The following is a 16,495-nucleotide window of genomic DNA, read 5'->3' as shown; positions in this document are numbered from 1 at the left end:
GCAGATGTAAACTATTTTATACAGAATGGATAAACAACAAGGTCCTACTGTATAGCACAGGGAACTATATTCAATATCCTGTGACAAACTATAATGGAAAAGAATATGAAAAAGAATATATATATATGTATAACTGAGTCACTTTGTTATACAGAAGAAATTAACACAACATTGTAAATCAACTATACTTCAATAAAATTTACAAAAAAAAAAAGCAAAAAACAAAAATAACTAGATGGAAAGAACTTTCTGACTCAGAGTCTGAGCCCAGGAAGGCAGCTTGAGTATTCACGAGCTTAAAGAATTTTTTCAATGAGAAGAGAAAAAAATTCAGGGTGCAAATGTATACATACAGAATGATCCCTATTTGTAGAAATAATATATTTAATCGCAAACACATATACAGAGAGAAAATACTGGGGGGAAAAATGCAACTAAATGTTTCCACAGTTATCTCAGGATAGTGGCTTTATGGGAGAATTCTATGTTTTCTGTATCTTTTCTTTATTTTCCAAATCTCCTATACTGAGTGTGTATTACTTCTATTATCATTCCAAAGTAACTTTTTGAAAGTCAGGTTTTAACTTTTTGAAAGTCAGGTTTTAATTATGCCATTTACGTAGCGCCGTTTACAGAAACTTCAAAAAAGCTCCACAGAGACCTTTAGAAAGCGGCTGCTAAGTGCCACTGAATTCTCCAATCTTGTGACCATCTTCATTGTAGAAATGAGCAACTGAGCCTCCGAAAGGTAAAAAGCAGGGCCCGTGAGGGTCAGAATAAGACCGTGGACCCAGGACGGCAGGGGAAGGTGTAGGCAGATCGCCCAGGGGGAGAGGGTGGGTGAAAATGCAGATTGCAAACGCTGCAGGTCCAGGACCCCACAGGAGAAGCAGGGCCTGGGGTCAGAGGCCTGTGTTAGGACCCCGGCTCTAAGACTGATTAGTGGGAGACTCAGTCTAGATCCCTTGCTTCTCTGGGTCTCGGTTTCCTCATCTGTAGATCAGGAAGATTCATTTCTACCTCGTGGGGTGGTTATGAATATAAAACAGGAAGATGGTGTCCGCAGGGCGTTTCACACAGTGCACGGTCCCCAGGTTACACCATACTCACTCCTCAATACCTGCCAGCCTTACTGGAATCTATCAATGCCTCTCTTATTCCAAGTGCCCCAAGCACAGTCTCAACTCACCCACATGTAGATGTAAATATTGTCTAAGGGGCCTCTGTTTGCAAGAAGACCTGGGAAAATACTAGGTCTTTCTTTGCTGGAGAAACTTATTTTGCACTTTTTTAAAAAGGTAAGGGATCTTTGGTTGAAATGTTTGCTTCGGGGCTGAGAATTAAAATGTATGTTCCTGAACCCACCAAAATCATTTGCTGAGAAAATTCCAGTTTTAAAAATGAGTGCCAAGAACCTTGGAGGAAGAAAAGAAGACAGCGTTGTGGTTTGTTGGTTTGTTGGTTTGTTTCACAGATGCTTCAAGGGGTTTCCTCTTACACAGATGGAAGCAGGGGGTGGTGACAAACAGAAGAGGGCTACAGAAGACCCAAGGGAGAAGCATGGTTTATTCACAAGCTCCCCAGCTCACCGTGCTGTCCTTTCTCTAAGGTCTGCCTGTCGGCACAACGGGGCCTCCTGAGCAAAGGCTAATGGTCACGCGTGCTCAGGTAAATCCCAGCAAGGAGGAAAACAAGTTAGGATGGGCCGAGGACAAGTCACCTGAGTTTTGTTTTCCCTCGTTTTGCCCTATAAGGGTGGATGAGGAGGGGAAGGTGGGGCGCTGCCTCTCTTGGTTCCTGGACCAGCCACCTGGGCAGGTGCTGTGCTCAAGCCCAGCATTTCTCTTAGCGATTGCTGTCTCCAGGGTGATTGCATGGCTTGATTACACAATCAGGTTGTTGGCCATCCGTCTAGACAACCACGGTAGTGACGGCTGAAATGGAGACCAGGAAGAGCAAGGGGACTCCTAAGGTTTCTGGGGCAAAGAGCAGGGGTCAGTAAATGCAAGATGATGACAGCATCAGAGCACTGCCCCACGTGACCTTAGGACAACCTGGGAAGGATAACTCTTTTCTATCATAAATGGTTTATTTGCTTTTTTATATTATTATGGAAGTGTTGGAGACATAAAAAATAAATAAATCATTGTTAGTCAAAAGCAATAGCTGTCATTATTTTGGTATTTATGATTCCAGATTTTTTTTTTTTTTTGGCCACTTGGCTTGCGGGAGCTTAGTTCCCCGACCAGGGATCAAACCAGGGCCCTTGGCAGTGAAAGTGCCAAGTCCCAACCACTGGACTTCCAGGGAATTCCCAGTTCCAGATATTTTTAACGTTATAATGTAGGTTGGTTTTTTTTTTTTGCGGGGAGGGCGGTGTTTGCGGGAGGGAAGGATAACTTAATAGCATCGTCTTATAACAGAGAGCAAGGATGAGATGTTGTGTCTGGACCCAATCACACAGAAAGTAAAGTGTGGAATAATATTGAGGCCTCCAAGTATGAAATGTGAATAAATCATATGATATCTAATACAGAAAAAAAAAAAAAAACATTCCCCAATTTCATATGAAGTTTGGTGAAATTTATACTCTGGTCAGGCTGAGGCTGTTTTAGGCCGACAGCTTACTATTTATGGACCTCTGTGTACTTTTCCATTTGTGGCTGGTTTGATAGTTGTTTGTCCATTCACTCATTCATTCATTCGTTTATTCATTGAACAAATAGTTACTGATTGGCTGCTGGGTGAAACGCGAGAGGATGGGAAAGGAAGACGTGCTGCCTGCCAGAGCTTGGAGCGGGGGAGAGGAAAAGGGAGGGATGCCCAGCAGCTGCGGACACCCGGGTAGTGCTGAGTCCTCAGGGAGGATGCCCACAGGGGCTCCGGAGGGCGGGGCGCAGGGGGCCCCTCGGCAGTGCTGAGAATCCTCTTCACAGGAAATGTGAATCTAAGTCCAGCTTCTAGAAGCTCCGTTTTGCAACTCAATTCCTTGCGTGGAGTTGTTCTAGGTTCAGCACGAGGCACTCTGCTGCGTTAGGACTTTGCATGTTCCTAGGGGTTAAAATTCGGTTGATGGAAGTGGTAGTCACTATTCTCATCCATGGGCGGCCAGGGAAGTTGGGCCCTGGAGTCAGCCCTGAGTTTGAATTCCGACTCTGCCTCCCAACAGCTGGGTGACTCTGTTTGAGTTACTTAATCTCCCTAAGCCTCAGTGGTCTCATCTGTAAACTGGGGGTAATAAATGCATCTGCCTTAAAGGGCTGTTGTAAAGGCTAAGTGAAATAATGTAGACGAAGTGCTTAGGACATAGTAAACAATCATACATCCCAGCTGGTATTTATAACACTGTACAGCCCCCCAAAAGATCATTTTTAGTAGCTTTAGAGTGGAAATAAGCTATGTGAAATTTTCAAGAAACCATGTGTTTCTTTTTATAACCATCCGGGCATGATAAATGATAGTTTTTCAACTTTGTGATGCAGTTACCCTACCACAGCTTGCTGAGATCTTCACTGGTGATCTTCGTGTCTCTCTCCCATATTAGACTGACGTATATATATTTTAAATCTATTTCAAAGATCTTATTGGCTTTTATATGTTATTGTAAATATTTCCAGGGTTGGGATTATTACACTTACCAAATTAAACATATTGTAATTCTGATATTTGAAGTAGAATGAAAAGGCTGGGGGGGGGAACCTCCTAGTGACTTCAGTGGCAAAAATCGTTTGAAGAATGCACAGAGTTTTCACAGCTATCTTTACTGTGTGTGGACATAAAACGTGATGGCTCTGGCTGAGGGTTCTGGGGGTTTAGTTGCCACTTGCCAAGTATGATTTCACACCTTGGAGAGGACAGATGGTCATCTGAGAGGTTGAACCCAGAGGACCCACTGATGGCCATGCCTTTTTTAGATTGCCTTACGCACAGCCTTTAAAAAAGAAATCACGTGGTCATCATGTTTGGGTATGATTGACCAACTAATTCTCTTGATTCAAACATCCTGGGGAAAAAAAAAACCCCAAAACATCTTTTACAGAAACAGCAGAACAGATCCTTCCAGAAACCACAGGGTCTGTTAATATTGTTTTAGGACCAAGTGAAGCCATTTGGAAATCGATATTTAAACATTTTTATGAAGTGAGCCGTATGTCAAATGAAACAGGACAAAAGGAGCAGAGCCACGAAGAAGCAAATACAGAGTATCTGTATATGGCATCACTTAATATGTCTTTTCCTCTAGGCAAAGTTTTTACTATTGTTGATGTGATACCTTTTATTCTGTTGTCAGAACCACCAGCGAGCGCAGGTAAGTAATAACTGATTCTGATTGTTATTTTATATCCATACTGTATGTCTTCCTCTGTAAATACCTGTTCATGTTGTGGCTATTCAAGTAATAGGATAACATCAGTGAGAGTCTGAAAGAAAACAGAAGAACATCCTCTCCATTCGCTAATGCAACACCTGGTATTACTGTGACAATACTTCGCTTTTTATACGGTACTTACGTGATTTCCCATTTCCCACGTGGGCTCTGCGGTCAGGCTGGTTGCGTTTGCATCTCACCTCCTCTTCTCACCAGCTCTTTGACCTCAGACAAATTGCTTCAACGTGTTGTGCCTCAGTTTCTCACCTGTGCAATGGAGATGATAGGAATAGTACCTCCCAGGTTTCGAATCCAGGGATCCAACCAATCGCAGAACAGAAATATTTGGGGGAAAAAATTCCAGAAAATTCCAAAAAGCAAAACTTGAATTTGCTGCATCCTGGCAATTATCTACATAGCATTTACATTGCATTTACAACTATTTCCATAGTAATTTACATGGTATTAGGCATTATAAGTAACCTAGAGATGATTTCAAGTATACGGGAGGATGAGTAGGTTGTATGCTTATGCTACACCATTTTACATAAAGGAGTTGAGCATCCTTGATTTTGGTATCTGTAGGGATCCTGGAACCAATTCCTACCGACTGTATGGGTTTTGTCTCTAGCAAGAAATTTGAAGCGCAGTGAGGCTAAATGACCTTCACAGGTTCTGAATTCAGGGCCAGTGGTATTTTTTAAGACACATGAGAGGACTTCCCTGGTGGCGCAGTGGTTAAGAATCTGCCTGCCAGTGCACGGGACACGGGTTCGAGCCCTGGTCCGGGAAGATCCCACATGCCGCGGAGCAACTAAGCGCGTGCACCACAACTACTGAGCCTGCGTTTCTAGAGCCTGCGAGCCACGACTAGTGAAGCCCATGCGCCTAGAGCTGAGCCCATGCTCCGCAACAAGAGAAGCCACCGCAATGAGAAGCCCGCGCGCTGCAACGGAGAGTAGGGCCCACTCACCGCAACTAGAGAAAAGCCCACGCACAGCAACAAAGACCCAACGCAGCCAAAAATAAAATAAATAAAATTATTTAAAAAAAGACACATGAGAAATGGTACATGTTTCTGCTGCTCAAGAGATGCCTTTTAAGGGAGAAGTCATTGCCTCTTGATGTGATGCAACGGGAAGTATGCAGGGTCACCTATGACTGGACTGTCTTGCCCCAAATGTTTAACTGGAATGAATCACACCTTTCTACGAAACCTCGGATTTACAGGATACAAAAGGGATCAAGGGGTCACGTAAACGGTACCACAAGAAAAAACAAGCAAATCCTGGACGTGGGAACATTCTGCAATACAAACTCGTTGTGTCTTTTCAACAAGCCAATGCTTCAATTAAAGAAAGGCAGGAGAGGTGGAACAGCTGAGGATGTTTCTGGGTTAAAAGAGACAAAACAAACCCAATGTGCATGGTGTTGGATAGGATTCTGATTCGAACCTAAAGGGAAATCAGGGACTTGCATGTGTACAGAATATTTAGACAATACTACAGAGCTATTGCTAGTTTTGTCAGGTGTGATAATGGTTATGTGGTTATTTTTTGAAGAAGCAGGTTGAAGAATTTAGGGGTAAATTGTCCTGATATCAGTTTACTTTAAAATGTTTTAGTAAATAAAAATACATAACAGGGGAATTCCCTGGAGGTCCAGTGGTTAGGACTCCACTCTTTCACTGCCAAGAGCCTGGGTTCAATCCCTGGCCGGGGAACTAAGATCCCACAAGCAGTGCAGCACAGCCAAACAAACAAACAAAACACAGATATGAAAAATATGATCAATTCTTGAATGTAGGTAGTGAGGTGAGTGTACGGGGATACTTGTACTATTCTTTCTACTTTTATGAATGTTTGAAATATTCATAATAAAAAGGAAACAAACAAAATAGACAAAAGTGGAGCTTTTTAGAAAGCAGAAGCTGTGTGTTAAAAGTTGTTGCAGAGGTGGCCTAGCACAGCACACGTCCAGATGTCCACGCAGTGATGGTGACACACAGGACAGCTCTGCCTGCCACATCTTACACATCATGTATATTTCATAAGGCAAGGACACGAAAGTCCCATTTAAAAAACAGAACTAAACTAAAACACCCTATACTCCTAAGGAAAGCCTCTCTAGCCATTCCTATAAAGGGCCAAACCTAAACTGTCTGTGTAGTATTTAGATGTGCAATAAATAAACAGTGGGATGGTATCAATAATAATACGTGTGTTTTATGTAAACGTATTGGAGCACCAAGCAATTTTTTTTTTTTTAATTAAGAGGGTGGTTGATGATTTTGGTAAAGATGGATCCATAAGTGGGGACAGAACTAAGAAAAATCTATAGAATTTGAACTCCCGATTCTGGGCTCTGCTCTAAGCCACTCATTTACAAGTGAGAAAGTTTGAGCAAAGTAAATGTATTCACCTCCAGGTGCATAAAATCTTGATTTTACTCTCAAGCCAAGTTCAAGGAAAATCACAAGTTTTCATTTCATTCTCTAGCAGTTTCCAAAAATAACATCTTAGATACATACCTCTTAGACCAACCCACCATCCCAAGGATTTATTTTAAGCGAAGGCAAAACCGGAACTAAATAAATTCTAATTATCGGAGCGTAAATCTCAGTCTTCGAAAGGATCCTTCTAATTTTTCCGCCTCTATCACTCAAGGACACAGCAGTGCCAAGGAGTGACCCAGAGTTGTGAGTAACTAGCTTTTCCACTGTTGGAGGGTTTCTGAATATAAATCTCTACTTTATGTAATTATATGAAAAAAATCTGTTTTCAAAGAAAAGGTATAGCTTTCAACCCCTGAATATAGTAAAAATTTAGAACTCTAAGAAGAGGACAAATATTACCCCAATTACCGAGTTCTAAATCTCTCTCCTAGGTTGGACAGAACCTGAATAGCTCATAGATGTTGCAAAAAAAAATGACCTTTTCAAACCAAAACTGCCGATTATGATGGTGTTATTACTTCTGGGAATCCAATGTGTGACTCTTACAGGAGGGAAGAAACACGTAAGGAGACTAAACATTTGCACCAACATTGTCCATACTTGTCCATACTGTGATTGACAAGCTTCCTAGAGAAGTTCCTTGCGCTTTAAACTTCTTTGAAAATCCCAGCTTGCACACCATCGGTTTCCTTTCAGGACTCTTGATTTAACACTTTGAAGAGGCCGGACTAACCTGCCATCTAAAGAGAAAGAGAATGAATTCCGTGTAACAGACACAAATCCTCTGGAATGATCCTTCACCTGACAGTTCTCCAAACAATTTAAGTGGGAGCATCAGGTACGTGGGCCATTCTGACTCACTCATGGAAAGAAGAACGTTTCTGGTCAAACCCAGATGTTTTCTGACTTACCTGTTTGTTCGGGCTTTTAGAGGCTTGTGCCACCCTGACCACCAATCAGCAGGTGGCCACACAGCTCCCAGGGCGTGGCCTTGGGCTGGAGCTGGAATAGGGCAGGGGTCCCCCCCTTGCAATTTCCCAAGCGACAGGAAACAACCCAAAATAGTATACAGGTTGGCTGCGTGTACTTCCAATTTATTAACTCTGGAACAGCCAAAGAAAGTCTGAGCTCGCTGGATTAAGTCCTGAAAAATACTGATTAGACCAGGACAACGTGTTAGATTCGACCGATGATAGCTTAGGCCATGCCAGGCCCTGGACTAAGCAGTTTACAGACATTTCTCATTTAACCTTCTGAAAAATCTTTTTTTTTTTTTTCTTTTGGCCATGCCACGCAGCATGTGGGATCTTAGTTCCCCAGCCGGGGATCTAACCCGTGCCCCCTGCATTGGAAGGGCAGACTCTTAACCACTGGACCGTCAGGGAAGTTCCCCGAAAAATCTTATGTGGATAAACAACAAGGTCCTACTGTATAGCACAGAGAACTATATTCAATAGCCTATGATAAGCCATAATGGAAAAGAATATGAAAAAAGAGAACGTATATATGTGTATAACTGAGTCACTTTGCTGTATAGCAGAAATTAACACAACACTGTAAATCAAATATACTTCAATTTAAAAAATGAAAAAAAGAATCTTATGAAATGGGTTTTATTATCCCAGTTTGTTCGGCAGGTTGGAGAACTTTCCAGAGTTCACTGCTAGTCAGAGGGAGTGTGGATCTGGAAGGAGGTCTGCTCCTTCCCTAACTGCCCAGCCCTGCGCTCCTCCCTGAGGTGGTGGAGTGGGGAAGGGTGAGGCAGGGGAGGAAACTGAGCGAAGCTGAGTTACAGTGCTGTGTTCATCTCTGCTGTACAGCAAAGTGACTCAGTTATTCATATACATGCATTCTTTTCCATGATGGTTTATCAGAGGATATTGACTATAGTTCCCCGTGCTATACAGTAGGACCCTGTTGTTTATCCATCCTATATATACATCTGCTAATCCCAACCTCCCACTCCATCCCTCCCCCAACGCCCTCCCCCTTGACTACCACCAGTTTGTTCGTAAAGAGACTTCTTAAAGTCAGAAATGAGGAAGGGCATGTAGGAATCTTTGCTTCCAGCCTCACAGTCATGTGGGGCAAATGTCTGTCCCCACTTCACTGTAAGATTAAGGATGGCCTTCAGTTCAGTGAGTGTAATTCAGGAAGCAAGGTGTGTGTATGTGTGTGTGTGTGTGTGTGTGTGTGTGTGTGTGTGTCCGCACACATGTGCTGGATTAATGATTCTGTGCCCGGCCTGATGTCCACGGCTGAGGGGATGTGGCAGACAATGACGCAGACCAGGTCCAATGAGAGCAGTGCCAGGTGGACAGAACGAGAGCACGCTCGCCTCCTTGGAGTTTACCTCTGGTTGCTGGGGTCCCCGCGGGCGCCCCATGTTTGAGATGTGGATTTGTCTTCTACAAGACCCCAAAGTCCACTTGCATTCCTCCAAGGGAGAGGTCTTGGTTCTGCTGCTAACTAGTTGCCTGACCTTAGGAAGCTCACCTAGCATTTCTGGACCTCAGCTTCCTCCCCTGTTAATACAACAGGGCACACTGGGTGTTGCTCTCCAGAGCTCTTCCAGGTTGGCATTCTGTAACCCTGATGTCAAGGCTGGGATTCCTTTCCATGCTGGGGGGCTAGGAGTCGCTTCAGGCCTCATCTTGGGGCCACTCGTGCTTCCCCGGCATCAGCAACACAGACCCCACACGTCCCTTATCAAGGGCTTGATGGTGTAATCACACACCTGTGAATGATGGAACATTGGAGAAGGTGGGATAGGGGAGAACAACACTATTAAAACCATGGATGGTGGTCATTTCCTGCGTTCTTTTTTTTTTTTTTTTTTTTGCGGTACGCGGGCCTCTCACTGTTGTGGCCTCTCCCGTTGCACAGCACAGGCTCCGGTCGCGCAGGCTCAGCGGCCATGGCTCACGGGCCCAGCCGCTCCGCGGCATGTGGGATCTTCCCGGACCGGGGCACGAACCCGTGTCCCCTGCATCGGCAGGCGGACTCTCAAGCACTGCGCCACCAGGGAAGCCCATTTCCTGCCTTCTTTGGTTGTGTATTGCATGCCTACCAAGTGCCAGGCACTGTTCTAGAATAGTTCTAAGCAGACATGTTCTCCGCTATCACGGGATTTAAACTCCCCGAGCTTCAGCATTAAACAGTGATTAATGAGCACAGAGAATTAGGAATTAGGAGCTGCTTCCCTGAGCCCAGACTCCTCTGAGGGCTTCTTCCTGGTTTCCTGACTTCTTCCCCTCCTTCCCGGCTTTTCTATCGAACTAATCTTCTTAAAGCAGCCCTTAGGCTAAAATACCTCTAATGTCTTTTTCTTGTACTTTTATCCTGTAATGAAATCCAGGCTTCTCAGCTCACCTTGGAGCCCTCTGCAAATTCGAGGTGACTACGTTTCACCCTTCCAGCCACCGCTCACTTTTCTAAGTCCTTCAAACAAATTTGTCTACTCACGGCCTCCCCAATCACTTCCTGAGTTTTTCTGCTTCCATATATTTTTCTTCTTTAAAGATTTATGTTTTTGCTTTTTTTTTTGATGTGGACCATTTTTAAAGTCTTTATTGAATTTGTTACAATGCTGCTTCTGTTTTATGTTTCAGTTTTTTGGCCTCCAGCCATGTGGGATCTCAACTCCCTGACCAGGGATCGAACCTGCACCCCCTGCACTGGAAGGCGAAGTCTTAACCACTAGACCACCAGGGAAGTCCCTAGTTGTTCGATTTTTAAAACGTACTAAAAGAAGGCACACTTCTGTTAAGAAGTGAAACAGTACAGGGATATGTAATGAGTTGGCAGTCTCACCTCCATTTTCCCCCATTTCATCCCTCTGAGGTAACCACAGTTTTTCCCTCCAAATTTACAGGAAAGTCACAAGAATAATTGATACAGAGAACATTCTTCCAAATATCCTTTACCCAGATTCACCGATTTGTAACATTTTGGCACATTTGTTTTCTTCCTCTCTCTCTCTTTCTAACACACATATTGTCATCTGTTTTTCTGAGCTATTACAATAGTTTTCAGACATCCTGCCTCTTTACCCCTTGATGTTTCACTGGGTATCTCCTAAAAACAAGAATATCCTCAGTATAGTTGTCAACCTCAGGAAATTTCACATTGATACAATACCTTTATCAAATCTAACTTCCATACTCCAATTTTTTCAGTGGACCCAATTATGTCCTTTATAATTGTCTTTTCCATTTTCCATCCAGTACAGGATCTGTTCCAGGATCATATATTACATTTAGTTCTCATGTTTCTTTAGTCTCCTTTCATCTGGAACCTCAACTTGTGTTTGTCTTTCATGCCAGCGACACTTTTGAAGAATAAGGGCCAATTTCTCTCTTTTAATTTCTGATAATAAAATATTTTGTATTTGATCATTTGTGTATATTTATATTTTAAAAGTAAAATGTTTTGACTCTTCCTGATGTTTTCCATATCTTTTTAAATGTCATTTCAGTCCCTGGTGATACCTCTCCATCTTTTCAAATCCTACTTGTTCTAGGTTCAGTTATAATCCCTTCTTCCCTGGCCTTTGCTGGAGGCCAGAGGATACCCCATAGACTTTACGTCTGCCACGCACCGGCACTGTGCTTAGCATACACAGGGCCGTTAATACATATTTGTTGATTAATTGATTTGGGGCTGAGACATGGGTACCGTCTGCTGCAAAGACAGAACGCATCAAGCAGGCTTAGCAAGTCAAGATGGGTATCTTTGCTGCCAATTGCTTCTGGGCCTTGTAATTATTGAGGTAACTTTTGGATTCAAAACTGGATCCTTGATTGTAGATTTGCCACACCATGGAACTGTGGGGAAGTTGATCCTTTTTTAGAAAGTTTCACAATAGACATTTAAGAGCGTGAAATAAAAGTAACTTTCCATACTATTTTATTCCTCCAAATTTCAGGAAACTGAAATAGTGTTCAGTTCAAGAAAAGGTTTCGGAGACTAATGAACCAAACAGTATATTCGAATACAGTCTGTCCTTACGTTATCAAAAACGTATAGGAGGTTGAAGGCTAGTGTGTTCAGAGGATAGGCCCCTCAGAGGAGATGCTAAATTATAAACTGAGAAGAAGGCTTTCATACTAAGCACTATCGGTTTGTCGACATCAAACCAACATTTTTGCCCTTGCCCAAGAAAGCTTTAGACTTATCAAGTCTTGGTAAACTGTGAAAATCACATGGCTGTTCAATGCCTCCATGTGGTAGAAAAAATAATTTAGCTCTGTCCTAGCTTCCTGTGATAGCAAGGTTCAGGACCAATACAGTCGCACAATGCTTAGGGTCCTTCAAAGGGATCAGTGCTTTTTGATAAAAAGGCCTGTGGAAGAACGACCCGAATTGAAAATAAAAGCCCCAGATCTCATTAGGCTTCATGAATTGACCCTTCTTTGCAAACCTTCCTTATCCTTCTGTATAAGGAATGGTTTTTTCAGCAAAGGGGCGTCATAAAATAAAACAAGTGGACTGAAATCCACAGTGAACCCACCTTTTCAGAAAAGCTTTACAGAAATTCTTTTTACATGCCAAACATAAGGTTTTTTTCTTTTGACAAAAAACAAACAAAAAAGGAAATCCTTTCTATCCAGCCATAGGGTAACTTAAAAATACATATATGTATATTAACAAATGTTAATATATTATTAACAAATTTGCTTGGCAATTCTTTGGATGTGCAACTGGCCAAAGAGCACGGTCACCCTTATGAAATATTTGAAGTTCCGTGTAAGCAACAAGCCAGAAATAGGTGTGCTAGAAAGTCAGACGGGGTCTCTTTCTTTTGAATCAACCGTGTCATTTCACCTCCTAGGGATCAGTCAATACCTTCATCTTCAAGGGCTTCTACTTAAACGTACTTGATACTCTAAAGATGGCTTGAAGAAGAGGATTGGATCATTCTGAGAATCCGGAATAGGCAGTAATAAAAACTGGAGCCCACTTTTTCAAAGCCCAGGGACGTCACAGTGTTGCACCACATGGCCTCTGTGGCTGAATGCGTCTTTTAAATGTAGATTGAGCCTTCCTATCAAAGCAGCCACTGTATATGGGCACATTAGCCCGCACTTGACTTCCCCAGCGTTGGGGGCAGGGGCCGAGGGATATTGTCGTGGTATACCCTTTGGTTTCTTTAGGATAATATAGCATGAGAATGTATTACCTACTTAAAATATACCCGTCAATATGAAATAAAGAAATAATAAGGATTATTCTCAGAATGGGGAGTAGGGAACTTCAATAGGGGTCATTAATTGATTCAAGTCAATGTTATAAATTCAGTGATTCCCTTCACTCGCTTCCATTTTTTTCCACTTTCCCACCTGTCTTGATTGTTAATATGTTCTTTAAAATATTATCAGAATTCTTTTATATTTAATATATTGTTCTTCAGTGTAATTGAGACTCTTTCCATCACCACCCCCGTCCCCCAGCATTGCCAGGACTGGCAAAGTCATCATGGGCCACAGTCACAATTCCGCCACTGACTTACTGCTTGACCTTGGACAAGACACGGTGGCTTCCTTTGCCTTAATTTCTTCATCTGCAACATCAGGAGTCTGAACTCAAAGCTATCTTAGGCCCCTTCTTGGAAATAAAATCCTGTGATTCCTCAACCCGATCTTTCTCTTAGAAGGTTTCCTATATTGTCATCAATTCTAAGTCATAAAGACCCCGTGTCCTAACAAAATTCCTGAGAAGTAAAATAAGGGTGGGATTATTAATACTCTGAGTAACAGTTAATAAACCACTTTTTACTATACACATTTGATCCTTCTTACAACCGACCAGCGAGTACAGCGCAGGTATTGCCCTTCTTAGCTGAGGAAAGGGAGGCTTACAGAGGTCAATTTATCTCCTTAGGCCTTGCAGCTAATAAGTAGAGAGCTAGAAGATTACAAATGAATTATTATTTTTTTATGACGGAGACAACTGTACATGTAAAATAATCTGAATATAAAAGAATAGTCTTTCGAGAGCAGCGGATTCTTTTCTAAACATTTTGAGGTTATCATTCCCCCTCGGCAGGTCATTCCCGAACCATAAAGCACTAACCAGGGTTAGAGATAAGAAAGACTAGTACACAAAAGAGAGCTAGTGTCCCTCCAGACTAGCTTGGGAAAGCGCTTCCCTATAGAGGAGGGGCCCTCCCATTACATGATTTATTTCCCCAGGGACCAGTCTCATCCAAGCATCAACAATGCAACACAAAATACTACGTTCAGTTTTTTTAAAAGTATTATTATAGTTAGTATCCAAATATATGATTTATGCCAACCAAAGTTAAAGAAAAAATTCATCCACCGTCCCAGTCACATCAGCAAATCAAACCTCTTCTTCTCCTGTATTCTCTGCCAGCTCTCGTCTTGATACATATATGAGTTTTTACTGGTTGTACTCACAGTGTGGACATGTATTTTAAAGTATCAGGAACCCAAAATTTTCGTAAGAGGAAGTCTCAATTTTAATAACTGTCTTCAGATTATTTTTTTCATGTTTGCTCATTGTTTTATCTCGAACTTATGTTTTTTTTTATCAGAAGTACAAAAAGTATACAACCTGGTTTTAAGGAGATTTGGGGGCGTTGTTTTCAAATAACATACAACAGGAAATGTTATTATTTTTATATCCTCTACCAAGACTCCTGAAAGCAAACACACGCCTGGCATCTTTTCAAAATTTCTAGGCATTTGAGTGACTGAGGGACTGCTCCGAGGTAGGAGGCTGAAACGATGACGGGTTTTTCTCAGCTTTTGGACCCCTTGATTCTATGACAGTTCTTGGTAGATACAGCTTTCCTGGTAAGGATTGAACAAGAAGTCTGCACAATTACTTTGAGTCTTAATAAAGTTGGAGTTTCCTGTTGAGTGCTAGAAGGGGTTGAGGTGGGTGGTAGTAAGAAGTGGATATGCCACCGGCTTTATAGCTTGTGTTGTCCTGTGGTAACTGAAGCCACACTGTTGCCATGGAAAAGGATGGTAATTTGAATGAGACAATTTAGGGTGGCCCATGGAAATCTGACTGGACAGCTGCTGAAAGCACCAGACCTAGTATGTGTGACACCGCACCTATCTCTTCAATTCCCTTCAACTGAAATGACCAATAAGTGAGAAACTAAATTGTAATTTGATGGCTTAATCTTAAAAAAATCAATCTTCGTAAAAATACTAAATAAGGAACAATTCAGAAGAATTAGGACTATTATAGAAATATTATGATTACTTGAATAGCATTTATATCGCCGCTGCAGAAGGTACAGCAGGCCCCCAAACTTTAATCCAATTTCCGACACCAAAAATTCTAAATCCAGTCTCCTTCAGTAGTAGAGGGTTAATTCCCATTGATTTCTCGCATTTGTGAGGCTGTCACAGTCGGTTGGTTTTACCTGTCACGAAATCCTTTGTATCCCTTTTATAAAACACCACCTCTTTCTATAAAAAGTGACTGGAAGAATCCACAATCGTAAAATTGCACGTGCCTGAGCAGAAAACTCCTATCTTGGGATTTTCTCACAGGCGTGCCTAAACCGACCTCTGCTCCTGGAAGGTAAGTTGCCAGAGGGAGAAGCCAGGGTCAGCCCACAGGAAACCCTGTTGCAGGATTTCTAATTTCCCCCTTAAGCTGATCACTTTTTTAGGAGTTCCCGGGCATTCTGTAGTCCAAAGTCCTGGCCACCAGGTTACCATCATTTTTTTTTTTTTTTTTTTTTTTACCAATTTGCCATCCCCGCCCCTTCCAGAAGCCCTTTTGGGAAGAACTGACTCTCGTGACTGCCCTATTCCATACAGTTCCCGGCGCCCCCCCGCCCCCCCGTCTCGAAACGGCTTCCCCGCTCCAGCCCAGGAGCCGGGGGTCCCCAGACCACTTGAGAGGAAATTCACAGCCCTCGCCCGCTGGCTCGGCGTCCCGGGTGGTGAGGGCGCTGGGCTTCCCGGGGTCCCCCGAGCGCTGCTCGCGACCCGCGGGAGGTGTCCAGGGGGCGGGGAGCGCGGGTGGGTGGGACCGGGCCGGTGGGGGAGGGGCGGGGAGGAGGAGGAGTGTGTGCGAGCGTGTGTGGCTGGGGGAAGCCATTGCCTGTTTAATAGTTGCTGTTGCTGCACTTCCGCTTCTCTCCCAGCGAGAGAGAGACACGAGTGGCCAGGCCCAGCCGCAGCCGCAGCAGCAGCCGCCGCGGCGGCACGGAGCAGCCAGACACAAAGAGAGGTACGGGGATCCCCCCCGCCGCCAGCCGCCCCCCGGCCGCGCCGCCGGGCCTTGGGGACACTCCTCGCCGCCGGGTACGGGGCCGGAGGGTCGGAGAGGGGCCGGGCCCGCCCGCGGGGGATGGGCAGGGAACCCCGGGCCGCATGGGGTGCGGGGGCAGCCCGCGTCGGGGGCGGGGGGGCGCCGAGGCTCGAACTGTCAGCGCTGCCCCGGGAGCCCCCCGCTGGCCGCCGAGGGGGCCGGGAGCGGGGGAGGGGAGGCAGGGGAGCCCCGTTTTCCCCCGGGGCGGGGGCCCGCGGGGATTAACCCCTCCGGGGCTGACGGGCTCATTGTTATTCCTCCGCCGAGGAGGCCGAGTCCCCCCCCCACCGGGGGTGCCGATCGGGCGTGTGCTCGGGACCCCCGCCCCGGCCGCGCAGCCCCGAGCCGGACGGCCGAGGGGCGGGCGG

The 16,495-nt window shown here is 44.1% G+C and overlaps 1 protein-coding gene across 2 annotated transcripts in view; it reads left to right on the top strand.

The window, feature by feature from the left end:
• Positions 1–15,894: 15,894 nt before the first annotated feature.
• LOC137224625 (ubiquitin-conjugating enzyme E2 E1) overlaps positions 15,895–16,495 on the top strand; it is a 74,905-nt gene continuing 74,304 nt past the window's right edge. The window contains exon 1 of one of the 2 annotated variants that reach the window (XM_067737359.1): positions 15,895–16,046. The gene's annotated coding sequence lies outside the window, so the exon portion shown is untranslated. The remainder of the gene's footprint in view (positions 16,047–16,495) is intronic. The other variant, XM_067737357.1, reaches the window with a different exon arrangement.

Source organism: Pseudorca crassidens, chromosome 5 (genome assembly GCF_039906515.1).
Source record: "Pseudorca crassidens isolate mPseCra1 chromosome 5, mPseCra1.hap1, whole genome shotgun sequence".
NCBI lineage: Eukaryota > Metazoa > Chordata > Mammalia > Artiodactyla > Delphinidae > Pseudorca > Pseudorca crassidens.
The sequence above is the reverse complement of the archived record's forward strand: the minus strand, read 5'-3'. Positions and strand labels throughout refer to the sequence as shown.